Source organism: Oncorhynchus gorbuscha, unplaced genomic scaffold (assembly GCF_021184085.1).
Source record: "Oncorhynchus gorbuscha isolate QuinsamMale2020 ecotype Even-year unplaced genomic scaffold, OgorEven_v1.0 Un_scaffold_3855, whole genome shotgun sequence".
In the NCBI taxonomy this organism is placed as follows: Eukaryota; Metazoa; Chordata; class Actinopteri; order Salmoniformes; family Salmonidae; genus Oncorhynchus; species Oncorhynchus gorbuscha.
Genome location: NW_025745233.1, coordinates 1,551 through 22,117, shown reverse-complemented (window position 1 = coordinate 22,117; position 20,567 = coordinate 1,551).

Below are 20,567 nucleotides of genomic sequence, written 5' to 3'. Positions count from 1 at the left end.
GGCGTCTGTCATCATGGCCGGTTGTGGCTTGAGTTCATTGGTTCATTTACAGATATAGATAGAACATATACAAATCATGAATGGATAACACATGACCATAGATACAATGTGGCTACATAGACCTACACACATTTACAATGAATAGCAACATCACAAGAATGGCTTCAGATCAAAGTCTACGTTGAGACCCGGAGGGAGCAAGGTTCTTTAAATGAGAGATCCAGGCGACCTCTCGTTGTGAAAAATAAATTGTCAAGGTCACCCAGCCCTAGGGAGGGTGACGAGTTCTATGCCGTTTATTGGAAAGGGTCAAAATAAAGTGGTTTTCTTCCAAAAGTCGTGGGACACGACTCGGTGTCTCTTGATGCTCAGAGATTATTCATTTTAATTTGTGCTTCGATTTACCCACATCGTTTTACCCACATCGTGTTACCCACATCGTTTTACCCACATCGTGTTACCCACATCGTTTTACCCACATCGTGTTACCCACATCGTTTTAACCACATCGTGTTACCCACATCATTTTACCCACATTGTGTTACCCACATCGTTTTACCCACATCGTGTTACCCACATCGTGTTACCCACATCGCGTTACCCACATCGTTTTACCCACATCGTTTTACCCACATCGTGTTACCCACATCGTTTTACCCACATTGTGTTACCCACATCGTTTTACCCACATCGTTTTAACCACATCGTGTTACCCACATCGTGTTACCCACATCGTTTTACCCACATCATTTTACCCACATTGTGTTACCCACATCGTTTTAACCACCAGGACAAGTTCTAAGATAAATCCCTGCCTTAGTGGTGATAACACATTTGATTGGGATCTGTTTCCATGTTTGAGGACGTTTGTGTTATGCAGGTGAATGAGGACCCAAAAGCGACTTGGCGAAAACAGAGTCTTTATTCCAGTAAAGGAAATATGCAATACTCCTAGACAAATCGGAGCGGTAAACAAAGCATAAAAAACAATTCCACTCGTAATGACGAGGACAGACTGGAGACTCGACCATAAACTGTAGGTTGCCTCGGGAAGGCACTGACCGTAGCAGACTCAGACACCTGCTCACCACGCAGCATCTGAGGGAAACACGACACGACAGGGCGAGACAAAGACACAGCACGGTGAACAATATACAAGGATCCGACAGGACAGAAACGGAAAACAAGGGGAGAAATAGGGACTCTAATCAGAGGACAAGATAGGGAACAGGTGTGGAAAGACTAAATGATTGATTAGGGGAATAGGAACAGCTGGGAGCAGGAACGGAACGATAGAGAGAAGAGAAAGAGGGAGGGAGAGAGAAAAAAGGGAACGAACCTAAAAAGACCAGCAGGGGGAAAACGAACAGAAGGGAAAGCAAAATGACAAGACAATATAAGACAAAACATGACAGTTTGAAGGCTCTACATTTGTAAATGCCATTGCATTGAGCACAGCCATTATACTTGTAGTTTCCATCCGGTTAGAGATATAAGACCGTATACCACAGGTATGACAAAAATGAACTTTTTTCCCCTTTTCTAATTACATTGGCAACCAGTTTATTATAGCAATAAGGCACCCCGGGGGTTTGTGGTATATGGCCAATATACATTTTACATTACATTTAAGTCATTTAGCAGACGCTCTTATCCAGAGCGACTTACAAATTGGTGCATTCACCTTATGACATCCAGTGGAACCACGGCTAACGGTTGTATCCAGGCACTCAGCGTTGCCCCGTGCTTAAGAACAGCCCTTAGCCGTGGTATATTGGCCATATGCCACCCCCACTTTGTGCCTTATTGCGTAATCATAGTAGTCAAATGGGTTAAATTGACATTCATTGATGGAAAATGTTGAGTTTAATAAGGGCAAATGATCTGTTGAGTTTAATAAGGGCAAATGATCTGTTGAGTTTAATAAGGGCAAATGATCTGTTGAGTTTAATAAGGGCAAATGATCTGTTGAGTTTAATAAGGGCAAATGATCTGTTGAGTTTAATAAGGGCAAATGATCTGTTGAGTTTAATAAGGGCAAATGATCTGTTGAGTTTAATAAGGGCAAATGATCTGTTGAGTTTAATAAGGGCAAATGATCTGTTGAGTTTAATAAGGGCAAATGATCTTTTCTCTTGTGGCACCTTCCAATGCCTTTATTACGTCATGTCATAGCTCGCAATAATTATTATTATGATTACAAATTAATCTTGCTTCTAACATCGTTACAAGTTACGTCGATATTCCATCGTGATTAGCTCAGTAACGTCGTCAAAAGGGTTTATTGTATAAATATACGGGAATCTCTTGCTGTGCAAAAGAATAGCTAGTTTTCAGGCCTTTTGTGTTTCGTCCGTCGTCAAATGAATGAGACCAAAGCGCAGCGTGGAACGTGTTTGTGATATTTAACACTGACAAAACAACAAAATATTAACGAATGTAACGTTCTGAACGCTACAAAGTAACTGTACAAAAACAAGATCCCACAAACTCAGGTGGAAAACAGGCTGCCTAAGTATGATTCCCAATCAGAGACAACGATAGACAGCTGCCTCTGATTGGGAACCATACCCGGCCAACAAAGAAATAGAACACATAGATTTTCCCACCCAAGTCACACCCTGACCTAACCAAATTGAGAAATAAACAGGCTCTCCTAGGTCAGGGCTTGACATTTAGGGCAGGTTTTGAGTGGCCATAGGGTTGGACATTTTAGCTAGACCTGTTAACCCGTGTGTGTGTGTGTGTGTGTGTGTGTGTGTGTGTGTGTGTGTGTGTGTGTGTGTGTGTGTGTGTGTGTGTGTGTGTGTGTGTGTGTGTGTGTGTGTGTGTGTGTGTGTGTGTGTGTGTTTGTGTGTGTGTGTGTGTGTGTGGGAGATTTTGGATCTGAGTAGGGTGTCTGTTCGGAAACAATGTAAATAGCCAAGAAACATGAGGACAAAGGCTCACTTTGTAGACTTTCGAGTGAATGAGACAAAAATGAATCTATCAACAGCACACTCAGTGAGCACAGCTACCATGCCAGGTAGTGTTGCTGCGCGAGGTGGGATATAGGATTCATATTTATTTGTGCGATTAGCAGCTATGAAACAAGTATTTTGAAAACAGCTACAGCTGAATGATTCTAACCCGAACTCACATGTGCTCATACTTGACTTTTGACTATTTTCAGTCTAAGCTCCTGAGCGCTCTGGAGCAGGTTTTCACCAAGGATCTCTATGTACTTTGCTCTGTTCATCTTTCCCCCGATCATGACTCGTCTCCCAGTCCCTGCTGTTGACAAACATCCCCACAGCGTGATGCTGCCACCACCATGCTTCACCGTAGGGAAGGTGCCAGGTTTCCTCCAAACGTGATGCTGCCACCACCATGCTTCACCGTAGGGAAGGTGCCAGGTTTCCTCCAAACGTGATGCTGCCACCACCATGCTTCACCGTAGGGAAGGTGCCAGGTTTCCTCCCAAACGTGATGCTTGGCATTCAGGCCAAATAGTTCCGTGTTGGCTTCATCAGATGAGAGAATCTTGTTTCTCCTGGTCTGAGAGACTTTAGGTGCCTTTTGGCAAACTCCAAGCGGGCTGTTATGTGCCTTTTACTGAGGAGTGGCTACCGTCTGGCCACTCTACCATAAAGGCCTGATTGGTGGAGTGCTGCAGAGATGGTTGTCCTTCTGGAAGGTTCTCCGAACTCCACAGAGGAACTCTGGAGCTCTGTCAGAGTGACCATTGGGTTATTGGTCACCTCCCTGACCAAGTCCCTTCTCCCCCGATTGCTCAGTTTGTCCGAGTGGCCAGCTGTAGGAAGAATCTTGGTGGTTCCAAACTTCTTCCATTAATGGAGGCCACTGTGTTCTTGGGGACCTTCAATACTGTAGAAACATTTTGGTACCCTTCACCAGATCTGTGCCTCAACACATTCCTGTCTCAGAGCTCTATGGACAATTCCTTCGCCCTCATTGCCTGATCAGGGGAAAAAAATGTAATTTAATACATTTTAGAATAAGGCTGTAACGAAAATGTGGAAAAAGTCAAGGGTTTTGAATACTTTCCGAATGCACTGTCAGATATGTGTGTGTGTGTGTGTGTGTTTATGACGTGTGGCTGTTAGAAGAGAGGAAGTTGCGAGGACTTTAAACTATAGGTTCTCTACAGGTTGCAACATTGTCACAGATGATTAAAGTCTTAGTGGTCTTTTAATTGGTTAATCAGCTTCAATCATTGAGACACAGGAACAAGGAGGGCGACTGCCAGAGCCTACAGAGTTACTGGTACAAGACACTGAGAGACATCTCTCTTCTCATATCACAATCATTTTCAACATAATTATTTGCTTTTGAGCGACTGCCTACGCTTCCTGCTTACGATGGAAGAGGAACACTATAAACAATACAAAAACTAAATAGATCTCGTTCTCCCACTGTGCCTCAGCCCTTGCAGAAACAATCACTTTGAATGTTGTTCCCGCTTTAAAACCAACTAGCAGCAGAGTTCACAGAGATCACCGGATTCACAGACTTCCCTGGGTTCACAGACTTCCCCGGGTTCACAGACTTCCCCGGGTTCACAGAGATCCCCGGGTTCACAGACTTCCCCGGGTTCACAGAGATCCCCGGGTTCACAGAGATCCCCGGGTTCACAGAGATCCCCGGGTTCACAGACATCCCCGGGTTCACAGAGATCCCCAGGTTCACAGAGATCCCCGGGTTCACAGACATCCCCGGGTTCACAGACTTCCCCGGGTTCACAGACATCCCCGGGTTCACAGACTTCCCCGAGTTCACAGAGATCTCCGGGTTCACAGACATCCCCGGGTTCACAGACATCCCCGGGTTCACAGAGATCCCCGGGTTCACAGACATCCCCGGGTTCACAGACTTCCCCGGGTTCACAGACTTCCCCGGGTTCACAGACATCCCCGGGTTCACAGACTTCCCGGGTTCACAGACTTCCCGGGTTCACAGACATCCCGGGTTCACAGACATCCCCGGGTTCACAGACTTCCCGGGTTCAGACATCCCCGGGTTCACAGACTTCCCGGGTTCACAGACTTCCCGGGTTCACAGACATCCCGGGTTCACAGACATCCCCGGGTTCAGACTTCCCGGGTTCACAGACATCCCGGGTTCACAGACATCCCGGGTTCACAGACTTCCCGGGTTCTAGACTTCCCGGGTTCACAGACATCCCCGGGTTCACAAACTTCCCCGGGTTCACAGACTTCCCTGGGTTCACAGACATCCCCGGGTTCACAGACTTCCCCGGGTTCACAGAGATCCCCGGGTTCACAGACATCCCCGGGTTCACAGACATCCCCGGGTTCACAGACTTCCCCGGGTTCACAGAGATCCCCGGGTTCACAGACTCCCATCATGGTTTTACAATTATCCAGAATGTGCAGAGAAAATGGGTTTTACAGTCAGTCAGTCAGTCAGTCAGTCAGTCAGTCAGTCAGTCAGTCAGTCAGACAGACAGTCAGTCAGTCAGTCAGTCAGACAGACAGACAGACAGACAGACAGACAGACAGACAGACAGACAGACAGACAGACAGACAGACAGACAGACAGACAGACAGACAGACAGACAGACAGACAGACAGACAGACAGACAGACAGGCAAGGCTTTAGGCATTGTGCTGTTCTGGCTCGTTTCCCTGACTCTCTAAATACATAACGTAATGAAACATTCCTGCCCCCTTGTCTGCTGGTTTTTATCAATAATGAAAGGCTCTAAATCTAATAAACGATGAGAAATATGGCACAAATGAAGACTCTTGGAGTGTAGCTATGCGCTGGGAGGAGAGCTAAGCCAAGAGCAGAGATGCAGACAGAGTTTTAAATTAAAAAAACAAAAAAAACCTAGGAGGAATTTGGTGGAAATTAGAGAAGGACAGAGATGCGTGGTACTAAAACCTGCTGTATTCTCTTTCAACTGATCAAGGATAAAACAGACAAAGAGGAACATTGCTCCCCTTGTAAGTCAGGCTGGGACAAACATTCTCTCTGTGGACACCATAATGAATGTGTGGCTATGGGGAGCATCGGAGGGAGAGGTCAACTCTCTGGCCTCACGCTGTGCTGTGGCTGCAGTGTCAATACCTCAACAATTAACAGAGAAATATATCTGATCCCGTATGCTTCCTTAGTGCCATTTCACACGTTCCATTATTGTTATCAGCAACAACAACAACATCATTAATAATAATAATAACTATCTTTGTATGGTGCTTTTCAATGCAGGTAACAAAGAGCTTCACGTCACAAATTAATAAAAGAAAAGTACTGACAAAAACAAAACAAACAAAAACAGGAGGAAGGAAAATGAAACAACATATCGAATTAAAATCACACATTGAAGTCATACATTAAAAACGTCTTTATAAAAGTGTTTCTTCAGCAGGGATTTAAAAAGAGACACTGAATCTACAAGGAGGAGAAATGACGGACACCATTCTGTGAGCTAACAGGATTTATTTATAACTGTCTGGAACGAGGGAGAGAGGGGGATGGAGAGTGTAGAGGGGGAGGGAGAGAGGGGAGGGAGAGTGTAGGGGGGGGAGGGAGAGAGGGGGATGGAGAGTGTAGAGGGGGATAGAGAGTGTAGAGGGGGATGGAGAGTGTAGAGGGGGGGAGGGAGAGAGGGGGATGGAGAGTGTAGAGGGGGAGGGAGAGTGTAGAGGGGGAGGGAGAGAGGGGGATGGAGAGTGTAGAGGGGGAGGGAGAGTGTAGAGGAGGAGGGAGAGAGGGGGATGGAGAGTGTAGAGGGGGAGGGAGAGTGTAGAGGGGGATGGAGAGACCGAGGAGGAAGATGGAGGGTAAAGGAGAGAAGAGTGGGGAGACGGAGGAGAGAGGGGCATGGGGGGGTTTATCTGTTCTAGAGGAGCATAGGGGGGGGTTCATCTGTTCTAGAGGAGCATAGAGGGGGGTTCATCTGTTTTTGAGGAGCATAGAGGGGGGTTTATCTGTTCTAGAGGAGCATAGAGGGGGTTTATCTGTCCTAGAGGAGCATAGAGGGGTGGTTTATCTGTTCTAGAGGAGCATAGAGAAGGGTTTATCTGTTCTAGAGGAGCATAGAGAGGGGGGTTCATCTGTTCTTGAGAAGCATAGAGGGGGGTTTATCTGTTCTAGAGGAGCATAGAGGGGGTTTATCTGTTCTAGAGGAGCATAGAGGGGGGTTTATCTGTTCTAGAGGAGCATAGAGGGGGGTTTATCTGTTCTAGAGGAGCATAGAGGGGGTTCATCTGTTCTTGAGGAGCATAGAGGAGGGTTTATCTGTTCTAGAGGAGCATAGAGGGGGGTTCATCTGTTCTAGAGGAGCATAGAGGGGGGTTTATCTGTTCTAGAGGTGCATAGAGGGGGCTATCTGTTCTAGAGGAGCATAGAGGGGGATTTATCTGTTCTAGAGGAGCATAGAGGGGGGGGTTTATCTGTTCTAGAGGAGCATAGAGGGGGTTTATCTGTTCTAGAGGTGCATAGAGGGGGGGGTTCATCTGTTCTAGAGGAGCATAGAGGGGGGTTTATCTGTTCTAGAGGAGCATAGAGGGGGGTTTATCTGTTCTAGAGGAGCATAGAGGGGGTTTATCTGTTCTAGAGGAGCATAGAGGGGGGGTTTATCTGTTCTAGAGGAGCATAGAGGGGGGGGGTTATCTGTTCTAGAGGAGCATAGAGGGGGGGTTTATCTGTTCTAGAGGAGCATAGAGGGGGGGGTTTATCTGTTCTAGAGGAGCATAGAGGGCGGTTTATCTGTTCTAGATGTGCATAGAGGGGGCTATCTGTTCTAGAGGAGCATAGAGGGGGATTTATCTGTTCTAGAGGAGCATAGAGGGGGGGGTTATCTGTTCTAGAGGAGCATAGAGGGGGGGGGGTTATCTGTTCTAGAGGAGCATAGAGGGGTGGTTCATCTGTTCTAGAGGTGCATAGAGGGGGGGTTCATCTGTTCTAGAGGAGCATAGAGGGGGGGTTTATCTGTTCTAGAGGAGCATAGAGGGGGGGTTCATCTGTTCTAGAGGTGCATAGAGGGGGGGTTCATCTGTTCTATAGGAGCATAGAGATTCATCTGATCTAGAGGAGCATAGAGGGGAGGGGGTTCATCTGTTCTATTGGAGCATAGAGGTTCGTTTGCGACAGTCACATAATCATTTTAAACTCCCTGTTATTTCTATTTTCTATTTATCCACAAATGTTATGTTTAAACACAGCAGAAGGTTGGTCAATGTGGACAGAAGCTGTTTACACAGCAGCACTCTGAGTGCAACCCTGTTGCAAAACAGCTCTCTGATAATCAACTCAGTGTCTAAGTCCCAAACCCTATTCCCTATATAGTGCATTACTTTTGGCCAGGGCCCACAGGGGTCACATGGCCCACAGGGTTTACATGGCCCACAGGGTTTTCACATGGCCCACAGGGTTTCACATGGCCCACAGGGTTTCACATGGCCCACAGGGTTCACAGGGCTCACATGGCTCAGAGGGCCACATGGCCCACAAGGCCCACAGGGCTCACATGGCCCAGAGGGCTCACATGGCCCACAGGACTCACAGGGCCCACAGGGCTCACAGGGCCCACATGGCCCAGAGGGTCACATGGCCCATAGGGTTCACATGGCCCACAGGGCTCACAGGGTATCACATGGCCCACAGGGTTCACATGGCCCACATGGCTCTCATGGCCCACAGGGCTCACAGGGTTTACATGGCCCACAGGGTTCACATGGCCCACAGGGTTCACATGGCCCACAGGGTTTACATGGCCCACAGGGCTCTCATGGCCCACAGGGCTCACATGGCCCACAGGGCTCACAGGGTCACATGGCCCACAGGGTTTTCATGGCCCATAGGGTTCACATGGCCCATGGGGTTCACATGGCCCACAGGGCTCACATGGCCCACAGGGTTAACATTGCCCACAGGGCTCACAGGGCTCACATGGCTCACAGGGCTCACATGGCCCACAGGGCTCACAGGGCCCACAGGGCTCACAGGGTTCACATGGCCCACAGGGCTCACATGACCCACAGGTTTTCACATGGCCCACAGGGCTCACAGGGTTAACATGGCCCACAGGGTTTACATGGCCCACTGGGCTCACAGGGTTCACATGGCCCACAGGACCCACAGGGCCCACAGGGCTCTGATGCAAAGTAGTGCACTATGTAGGGAATACGTGGCCATTTGGTACACAAACCTGAATCGCCCCCAATCTGGAACTGACCTTTCCAAAGGTTTCATCAAAGTCACAGTGTTCCTCCGTCACGTCAACAAATGTCACTCTTGATAAAGTACAAACAGCAAAACAATTATACTTGGGGCTTTATTCAGTCCATATCGCGGAAGTTCAGCAATACAGATTGAATAGATGTTCATTGTGCCAGTGATGTTTGATTGAATAGAACCCAAGATGTTTGTTCTGCCAGTGATGTTTGATTGAATAGAACCCTAGATGTTTGTTCTGCCAGTGATGTTTGATTGAATAGAACCCAAGATGTTTGTTCTGCCAGTGATGTTTGATTGAATAGAACCCTAGATGTTTGATTGAATAGAACCCTAGATGTTTTTTCTGCCAGTGATGTTTGATTGAATAGAACCCTAGATGTTTGATTGAATAGAACTCTAGATGTTTGATCTACCAGTGATGTTTGATTGAATAGAACCCTAGATGTTTGATTGAATAGAACCCTAGATGTTTGTTCTGCCAGTGATGTTTGATTGAATAGAACCCTAGATGTTTGATTGAATAGAACCCTAGATGTTTGATTGAATAGAACCCTAGATGTTTGTTCTGCCAGTGATGTTTGATTGAATAGAACCCTAGATGTTTGATTGAATAGAACCCTAGATGTTTGACTGAATAGAACCCTAGATGTTTGATTGAATAGAACCCTAGATGTTTGTTCTGCCAGTGATGTTTGATCGAATAGAACCCTAGATGTTTGATTGAATAGAACCCTAGATGTTTGATCTGCCAGTGATGTTTCCTGTTGGAGGTGTGGCTCCGCCTCAGCTTGAGAGGCTGGCTTACTCGTCTCTCCGTTGTTCTGTGACAGGCCAGTGAGCTGCCTCATTTACAAATGAGAGTTTTCTAGTGTCTGTGTGCGGTAGTATCTCACTCCTGCTCTATGAAGGTATACAGTACTCGTTCCCATGATCACTCTCCTCCTTGTCTAACCACTAGCATCAAAGCTAAAGGCCTCTGTTTTTAGTCATTGGACATGCTATTTAGTAGTAAGAATTGTAGGAGTTCTAACAACATTCTGTAATGCTCTGGTCAAAAGTACTTCATGGTGTAATTTCGGACTCCTACACGAATCCACTGATACTTTGTTAATACTCTTTAATTCTCTTATTTAATACAATGTTTTTTTCCCGTCTGTTTCCTTTTGTACATATTCTTTTCAAGCACTCTGACAGTGTACCGGTCTTTACCGTCACAGTGAGGGCCTGAGCTATGGAGAGACAGAGCACTTCAACTCCCGCTGACTCCTCCAGGCCAGCACTGAGCTGTAATAACACACAATTACTGTTATAACACCCCACCACTTGTCATATCCTGCACCCAGTATGTGTTCTGAATGTGCTGATGCACAAGCCTTTTGTTCAGGCAATCTATCTATCTATCTATCTATCTATCTATCTATCTATCTATCTATCTATCTATCTATCTATCCATCTATCCATCTATCCATCTATCCATCTATCCATCTATCTATCTATCTATCTATCTATCTATCTATCTATCTATCTATCTATCTATCTATCTATCTATCTATCTATCTATCTATCTATCTATCTATCTATCTATCTATCTATCTATCTATCTATCTATCTATCTATCTATCTATCTATCTATCTATCTATCTATCTATCTATCTATCTATCTATCTATCTATCTATCTATCTATCTGTCTATCTGTCTGTCTGTCTGTCTGTCTGTCTGTCTGTCTGTCTGTCTGTCTGTCTGTCTGTCTGTCTGTCTGTCTGTCTGTCTGTCTGTCTGTCTGTCTGTCTGTCTGTCTGTCTGTCCGTCTGTCCGTCTGTCTCAGTGGGGAAGGGAGAGAATGATTGTTGATGATTGTGAATTACACTGAGGAGGGGCATCCTAGAGAACACAGGAGGAAAGCAAGATCTTTATTAGCATGGGAAACATATGTTTACATTGCCAAAGCAAGTGAAATGGTGTGGGACTAGTGTTGAACTATTTAATTCAAACGTCTTTATCGCCTTGGGAAACATATGTTTACATTGCCAAAGCAAGTGAAATAAATAATAAACAATGAAAAATTGACAGTAAAAATTACTCTCCAATATAATAAAGATATATCAAATGTCATATTTTTTATTTATTTAACCAGGCAAGTCAGTTAAGAACAAATTCTTATTTTCAATGACGGCCTAGGAACAACGGGTTCACCGCCTTGTTCAATTACAGATTTTTAGCTTGTCAGCTCAGAGATCCAATCTTGCAACCTTTCGGTTACTAGTCCAACGCTCTAACCACTAGGCTACCTGCCGCCCCATGTCTATATACAGTGTTGTAACTATGTGCAAATAGTTAAAGTACAAAAGGAAATATAAATAATCATAAATATAGATTGTATTTACAATGGTGTTTTTCTACACTGGTTGACCTTTTCTCGTGGCAACAGGTCATAGATCTTGCTGTTGTCATGTCACACAGTGGGATTTCACCCAGTAGATATGGGAGTTTAATCAAAATTGGGTTTGTTTTCAAATTCTTTGTGGATCTGTGTAATCTGAGGGAAATATGCCTCTAATATGGTCCTACATTTGGCAGGAGGTTAGGAAGTGCAGCTCAGTTTCCACCTCATTTTGTGGGCAGTGAGCACATAGCCTGTCTTCTCTTGAGAGCCAGGTATGCCTTCAGTGGCCTTTCTCAATAGCAAGGCTATGCTCACTGAGTCTGTACATAGTCAACGCTTTCCTTAAGTTTAGGTCAGCCACAATGCAGAGTCTCAATTTGGTGACTAGTACATGTCTCTGGGACTGGAAATGGTTGATCTCCCCCACTAGGATGGGGCTGTTCCTCTGTCAGTTTGGTCTCCCCCTCTAGGATGGGGCTGTTCCTCTGTCAGTTTGGTCTCTTCCTCTAGGATGGGGCTGTTCCTCTGTCAGTTTGGTCTCCCCCTCTAGGATGGGGCTGTTCCTCTGTCAGTTTGGTCTCTCCCTCTAGGATGGGGCTGTTCCTCTGTCAGTTTGGTCTCCCCCTCTAGGATGGGGCTGTTCCTCTGTCAGTTTGGTCTCTCCCTCTAGGATGGGGCTGTTCCTCTGTCAGTTTGGTCTCTCCCTCTAGGATGGGGCTGTTCCTCTGTCAGTTTGGTCTCCCCCTCTAGGATGGGGCTGTTCCTCTGTCAGTTTGGTCTCCCCCTCTAGGATGGGGCTGTTCCTCTGTCAGTTTGGTCTCTCCCTCTAGGATGGGGCTGTTCCTCTGTCAGTTTGGTCTCCCCCTCTAGGATTGGGCTGTTCCTCTGTCAGTTTGGTCTCCCCCTCTAGGATGGGGCTGTTCCTCTGTCAGTTTGGTTTCCCCCTCTAGGATGGGGCTGTTCCTCTGTCAGTTTGGTTTCCCCCTCTAGGATGGGGCTGTTCCTCTGTCAGTTTGGTCTCTTCCTCTAGGATGGGGCTGTTCCACTGTCAGTTTGGTCTCTCCCTCTAGGATGGGGCTGTTCCTCTGTCAGTTTGGTCTCCCCCTCTAGGATGGGGCTGTTCCTCTGTCAGTTTGGTCTCCCCCTCTAGGATGGGGCTGTTCCTCTGTCAGTTTGGTCTCCCCCTCTAGGATGGGGCTGTTCCTCTGTCAGTTTGGTTTCCCCCTCTAGGATGGGGCTGTTCCTCTGTCAGTTTGGTCTCTCCCTCTAGGATGGGGCTGTTCCTCTGTCAGTTTGGTCTCTTCCTCTAGGATGGGGCTGTTCCTCTGTCAGTTTGGTCTCTCCCTCTAGGATGGGGCTGTTCCTCTGTCAGTTTGGTCTCCCCCTCTAGGATGGGGCTGTTCCTCTGTCAGTTTGGTCTCCCCCTCTAGGATGGGGCTGTTCCTCTGTCAGTTTGGTCTCCCCCTCTAGGATGGGGCTGTTCCTCTGTCAGTTTGGTCTCCCCCTCTAGGATGGGGCTGTTCCTCTGTCAGTTTGGTCTCCCCCTCTAGGATGGGGCTGTTCCTCTGTAGAATGGGGCTGTTCCTCTGTCAGTTTGGTCTCCCCCTCTAGGATGGGGCTGGTCCTCTGTCAGTTTTGTCTCTCCCTCTAGGATGGGGCTGTTCCTCTGTCAGTTTGGTCTCCCCCTCTAGGATGGGGCTGTTCCTCTGTCAGTTTGGTCTCCCCCTCTAGGATGGGGCTGTTCCTCTGTCAGTTTGGTCTCTTCCTCTAGGATGGGGCTGTTCCACTGTCAGTTTGGTCTCTCCCTCTAGGATGGGGCTGTTCCTCTGTCAGTTTGGTCTCCCCCTCTAGGATGGGGCTGTTCCTCTGTCAGTTTGGTCTCCACCTCTAGGATGGGGCTGTTCCTCTGTCAGTTTGGTCTCCCCCTCTAGGATGGGGCTGTTCCTCTGTCAGTTTGGTCTCCCCCTCTAGGGTGGGGCTGTTCCTCTGTCAGTTTGGTCTCCCCCTCTAGAATGGGACTGTTCCTCTGTCAGTTTGGTCTCCCCCTCTAGGATGGGGCTGTTCCTCTGTCAGTTTTGTCTCTCCCTCTAGGATGGGGCTGTTCCTCTGTCAGTTTGGTCTCCCCCTCTAGGATGGGGCTGTTCCTCTGTCAGTTTGGTCTCCCCCTCTAGGATGGGGCTGTTCCTCTGTCAGTTTGGTCTCCCCCTCTAGGATGAGGCTGTTCCTCTGTCAGTTTGGTCTCCCCCTCTAGGATGGGGCTGTTCCTCTGTCAGTTTGGTCTCCCCCTCTAGGATGGGGCTGTTCCTCTGTCAGTTTGGTCTCCCCCGAGGTCCCAGTTGTAGTCTCAGCAGGTCTGGAGGATCCACGCCGTTCACAGTGCTCTCAGCTGTGGAGGTGCTGCTGTGAAGGTGCTGCTGTGGAGGTGCTGCTGTGGAGGTGCTGCTGTGGAGGTGCTGCTGTGGAGGTGCTGCTGTGGAGGTGCTGCTGTCCTCCAGGGTGGTGAAGCCTACCCTGTGTCTACAACCATTATCATCTATAAGTCTTTGCTACGTAAAGCCCTGCCTTATCTCAGTTCACTGGTAACCATAGCAACACCCACCCGTAGCACGCGCTCCAGCAGGTACATTGCACTGGTCATCCCCAAAGCCAACACTTACTTTGGCCGCCTTTCCTTCTAGTTCTCTGATGCCGATGACTGGAACACATGGCAAAAATCTCTGAAGCTGGAGTCTTATATCTCCCTCTCTAACTTAAGTATCAGCTGTCTGAGCAGCTCACCAATCAATGTACCTGTACACAGCCGACTACCTCATCCCCATGTTGTTACTTACCCTCTTGCTCTTTTGCACCCCAGTATCTCTACCTGCACATCATCATCTGCACATCTATCACTCCAGTATTAATGCTAAATTGTAATTATTTTTGCCTCTATGGCCTATTTATTGCCTTTACCTCTCTACTCTTCTACATTTGCACACACTGTACATAGATTTTTCTTTTCTTTTGTATTATTGACTGTACGGCCAGATCGCAGTTGTAAATGAGAACTTGTTCTCAAGTGGCTGGTTAAATAAAGGTGAAATAAAATGACATATGAAATAAAAAACAACTGGTGGACAAACTCTGAATAACCATCAGTGATGTCAGCCGGGGGCCACTGTGCTCCGTCGGGATCGTCAGCAGTGGCTTCCTACCACACCTCGTCTTTGGGTTTCATACCAGCACCCTAGGAGGTGACCATGCTGCCTGATCCTCCGCCTGATCCCAGGTGGAGTCTCTTCCACCCAACAGGTCTTTGGCTCGGATCAGCCTCCTCCTGCAGCAACCGCGGCACTCTGCCGTGGTCCAAACACATCGGCTGCTCTTGACTCACGTCTCCCCCGGTATTTTCCCTCCCAACCTCCCGGACTGTGTTCCACCCGCCCTCGTCACTCAAAGTACAGGTTGCTGTCTACAATCAGTCAGTTTATCTCCCGCTAAACTTTTTTTTATCCAACACCAAAAGATAGCTAGCTCAACAGTCAGGGCTAGCAAGGAAGCTATCCTACTTAGCTAGCAAGTCAGCTGGATATGAGTTATTGTTGATGAATCAAGTTCGCACGGCAATATACTACAGATGAAATCCACCTTTGTCTCTCTCTCTCTCTCTCTCTCTCTCTCTCTCTCTCTCTCTCTCTCTCTCCCTCTCCCTCTCTCTCTCTCTCTCTCTCTCTCTCTCTCTCTCTCTCTCTCTCTCTCTCTCTCTCCCTCTCTCCCTCTCTCTCTCTCTCTCTCTCTCTCTCTCTCTCTCTCTCTCTCTCTCTCTCTCTCTCTCTCTCTCTCTCTCTCTCTCTCTCTCTCTCTCTCTCTCTCTCTCTCTCTCTCTCTCTCTCTCTCTCTCTCTCTCATCTCTCTCTCTCTCTCTCTCTCTCTCTCTCTCTCTCTCTCTCTCTCTCTCTCTCATGCTGGTTCCCATTGTGTTTGTTTAGTACAGAGCAGGACAGTGCAGAACAGAAGGCAGGGAGGCTGTGTCACTGATTGGAGTCGAGGGAGAGAGGGAGGAAGGGAGAGCGAGGGAGGAAGGGAGAGCGAGGGAGGAGGGACTAAGGTGAGTGCGGTCAAACAGAAGCTTTCCCTGTGAAACCTAATCCTTTGTGTCTATGGAGATAGAGAGAGAGTGGACACAGAGAGATAGGAGCTCTAGTTTCCTGACTGAACTGCTGGGTGAGACGCTGTGAGATAAGAGTGACATACATTGTGTGTGTGTGAGAAAGAGAACTATATAGAAAAGAAACAGAAGAGAGATAGAAGGAACCAAACAAAGAACGAGTGTGCGTGTGTGTGTGTGTGTAGAATACTGAACTGTGCCGTGGAGTTGGGGGAGGACAGTGAACATCCTCCAGATAATTTCAGTTTACTCCAGGAAACACAAACAGCCTTTGTTGGACAGTTGGGACACAATTAATGACCCACAATTGTCGTGACTCCCACATACACTCATAATAAAGGCTCAGTTACCTATTTGTTAACAGAATCACAACCTTCTCTATGGTGGAAGAATTAAAAAAGACACACGCTGGAGCGACCCATTATCTCGGTAGAACAACATGATGTGCACATTGTGCTGTGGTTTGCAATCTAATCAAATCATCTGTGTTTGTGTATGTTTGTGTCCTAAAACTAAAGTAGCAGCTCCTTATTAGAAGTCTTCCTCTCTGTTAGTAGGGCCTCTGATTGGCTCTGTTCGGAGGGCCTCTGATTGGCTCTGTTAGTAGGGCCTCTGATTGGCTCTGTTAGTAGGGCCTCTGATTGGCTCTGTTAGGAGGGCCTCTGGTTGGCTCTGTTAGTAGGGCCTCTGATTGGCTCTGTTAGTAGGGCCTCTGGCTGGCTCTGTTAGTAGGGCCTCTGGCTGGATCTGTTAGTAGGGCCTCTGATTGGCTCTGTTAGTAGGGCCTCTGATTGGCTCTGTTAGTAGGGCCTCTGGTTGGCTCTGTTAGCAGGGCCTCTGGCTGGCTCTGTTAGGAGGGCCTCTGGTTGGCTTTGTTAAGAGGGGCTCTGATTGGCTCTGTTAGCAGGGCCTCTGGCTGGCTCTGTTAGGAGGGCCTCTGGTTGGCTCTGTTAGGAGGGCCTCTGGTTGGCTCTGTTAGCAGGGCCTCCGCATGGCTCGGGCATTAGGGATTCTGTGTGGCTCGATACAATCTCAATGGCCTCCAAGCCCTATGAGACTAAAATAGAAATGTCTTCTCCCCTGATCCCAGGCTGTGCACTGCCACAGGGACTGTGATGAAAGTGAGGGAAGGCTGTTGGTTCAGGGGAGGCAAGGATTATGATAGCTATAATTGGGCAATAGCAGAGGTGCAATGTCAGGCTATACAAAGACCACACACACACACACACACACACACACACACACACACACACACACACACACACACACACACACACACACACACACACACACACACACACACACACACACACACACACACACACACACACACACACACACACACACACACACACACACACACACACATGGAGTACAGACACACATGTACACATTCTCTCTCTCTCTCTCTCTCTCTCTCTCTCTCTCTCTCTCTCTCTCTCTCTCTCTCTCTCTCTCTCTCTCTCTCTCTCTCTCTCTCTCTCTCTCTCTCTCTCCCTCTCGCTCTCTCTCTCACACGTGCACGCACACTCAGACAAAAGCTTATTATCCTCAGGACTCTTCTAGGGATCATCTAAGGCTGCTGGCTAGACACTTTGTCCCTGCTGTCCCTGCTGCCCCCGATTCCTGAGTTACAGGGTATCAACGGACAACAAGCCAAGCAAAGAGGAAGAGGAGAGGAGAATGGAAGGGAATGAAACAGGAAACACACTGCCTTCATCAGTCCACACTTAGGGTTACATCAGTCCACACTTAGGGTTACATCAGTCCACACTTAGGGTTACATCAGTCCACACTTAGGGTTACATCAGTCCACACTTACGGTTACATCAGTCCACACTTAGGGTTACATCAGTCCACACTTAGGGTTACATCAGTCCACACTTAGGGTTACATCAGTCCACACTTAGTGTTACATCAGTCCACACTTAGGGTTACATCAGTCCACACTTAGGGTTACATCAGTCCACACTTACGGTTACATCAGTCCACACTTAGGGTTACGTCAGTCCACACTTAGGGTTACATCAGTCCACACTTAGGGTTACATCAGTCCACACTTAGGGTTACATCAGTCCACACTTAGGGTTACATCAGTCCACACTTACGGTTACATCAGTCCACACTTAGGGTTACGTCAGTCCACACTTAGGGTTACATCAGTCCACACTTAGGGTTACATCAGTCCACACTTCGGGTTACGTCAGTCCACACTTAGGGTTAAATCAGTCTAGTCAATATAGTAAGTCTAGTCAGACCAGTCAGTCTAGTCAGATCAGTCAGTCAGTCTAGTCAGACCAATCAATCTAGTCAGACCAGTCAGTCAGTCTAGTCACACCAGTCAGTCAGTCTAGTCAGATCAGTCAGTCAGTCTAGTCAGATCAGTCAGTCAGTCTAGTCAGACCAATCAGTCTAGTCAGACCAGTCAGTCAGTCTAGTCAGACTAGTCAGACCAGTCAGTCTAGTCAGACCAGTCAGTCAGTCTAGTCAGACCAGTCAGTCAGACCAGTCAGTCAGTCGAGTCAGACCAATCAGTCTAGTCAGACCAGTCAGTCAGTCTAGTCAATCCAGTAAGTCTAGTCAGACCAGTCAGTCTAGTCAGACCAGTCAGTCAGTCTAGTCAGACCAATCAGTCTAGTCAGACCAGTCAGTCAGTCTAGTCAGACAAGTCAGTCAGTCTAGTCAGACCAATCATTCTAGTCAGACCAGTCAGTCAGTCTAGTCAGACCAGTTAGACCAATCAGTCTAGTCAGACCAGTCAGTCAGTCTAGTCAGACCAGTCAGTCAGTCTAGTCAGACCAATCATTCTAGTCAGACCAGTCAGTCAGTCTAGTCAGACCAGTTAGTCTAGTCAGACCAGTCAGTCAGTCTAGTCAGACCAGTCAGACCAGTCAGTCTAGTCAGACCAGTCAGTCAGACCAGTCAGTCAGTCTAGTCAGGCCAGTCAGTCTAGTTATTCCAGTCAGACCAGTCAGTCTAGTCAGACCAGTCAATCAGTCAGTCTAGTCAGACCAGTCAGTCTAGTCATTCCAGTCAGTCTAGTCAGACCAGTCAGTCAGTCAGTCTAGTCAGATCAGTCAGTCAGTCTAGTCAGACCAGTCAGTCAGTCTAACCAGTCAGTCAGTCTAGTCATTCCAGTCAGTCTAGTCACCAGTCAGTCAGTCAGTCTAGTCATTCAAGTCATTCCAGTCAGACCAGTCAGTCTAGTCAGACCAGTCAGTCTAGTCATTCTAGTCAGACCAGTCAGTCAGTCTAGTCAGACCAGTCAGTCAGTCTAGTCAGACCAGTCAGTCTAGTCAGACCAGTCAGTCAGTCTAGTCATACCAGTCAGTCTAGTCATTCCAGTCAGTCTAGTCAGACCAGTCAGTCAGTCAGTCTAGTCATTCCAGTCAGTCTAGTGAGACCAGTCAGTCAGTCTAGTCAGACCAGTCAGTCAGTCAGTCAGTCTAGTCACTCCAGTCAGTCTAGTCAGACCAGTCAGACCAGTCAGTCTTGTCAGACCAGTCACTCAGACCAGTCAGACCAGTCAGTCTAGTCAGACCAATCAGTCTAGTCAGACCAGTCAGGTAATCTAGTAAGTCTAGTCAGACCAGTCAGTCTAGTCAGACCAGTCAGTCAGTCAGTCTAGTCACTCCAGTCAGTCTAGTCAGACCAGTCAGACGAGTCAGTCTAGTCAGACCAGTCAGTCTAGTCATTCCAGTCAGACCAGTCAGTCAGTCTAGTCATTCCAGTCAGTCTAGTCAGTCTAGTCAGACCAGTCAGTCAGTCTAGTCATTCCAGTCAGACCAGTCAGCCAGTCTAGTCATTCCAGTCAGACCAGTCAGTCAGTCTAGTCATTCCAGTCAGTCAGACCAGTCAGTCTAGTCAGACCAGTCAGTCTAGTCATTCCAGTCAGTCTAGTCGTTCCAGTCAGTCTAGTCAGACCAGTCAGTCAGTCTAGTCAGACCAGTCAGTCAGTCTAGTCAGACCAGTCAGTCTAGTCAGACCAGTCAGTCAGTCTAGTCAGACCAGTCAGTCAGTCAGTCAGTCTAGTCACTCCAGTCAGTCTAGTCAGACCAGTCAGACCAGTCAGTCTTGTCAGACCAGTCAGTCAGACCAGTCAGACCAGTCAGTCTAGTCAGACCAATCAGTCTAGTCAGACCAGTCAGGTAATCTAGTAAGTCTAGTCAGACCAGTCAGTCTAGTCAGACCAGTCAGTCAGTCAGTCTAGTCACTCCAGTCAGTCTAGTCAGACCAGTCAGACCAGTCAGTCTAGTCAGACCAGTCAGTCTAGTCATTCCAGTCAGACCAGTCAGTCAGTCTAGTCATTCCAGTCAGTCTAGTCAGTCTAGTCAGACCAGTCAGTCAGTCTAGTCATTCCAGTCAGACCAGTCAGCCAGTCTAGTCATTCCAGTCAGACCAGTCAGTCAGTCTAGTCATTCCAGTCAGTCAGACCAGTCAGTCTAGTCAGACCAGTCAGTCTAGTCATTCCAGTCAGTCTAGTCGTTCCAGTCAGTCTAGTCAGACCAGTCAGTCAGTCTAGTCAGACCAGTCAGTCAGTCTAGTCAGACCAGTCAGTCTAGTCAGACCAGTCAGTCAGTCTAGTCAGACCAGTCAGTCTAGTCATACCAGTCAGTCAATCTAGTAAGTCTAGTCAGACTAGTCAGTCTAGTCAGACCAGTCAGACCAGTCAGTCTAGTCAGACCAGTCAGTCAGACCAGTCAGACCAGTCATTCTAGTCAGACCAGTCAGTCTAGTCAGACCAATCAGGTAATCTAGTCAGTCTAGTCAGACCAGTCAGTCAGTCTAGTCAGACCAGTCAGTCAGTCTAGTCAGACCAGTCAGTCAGT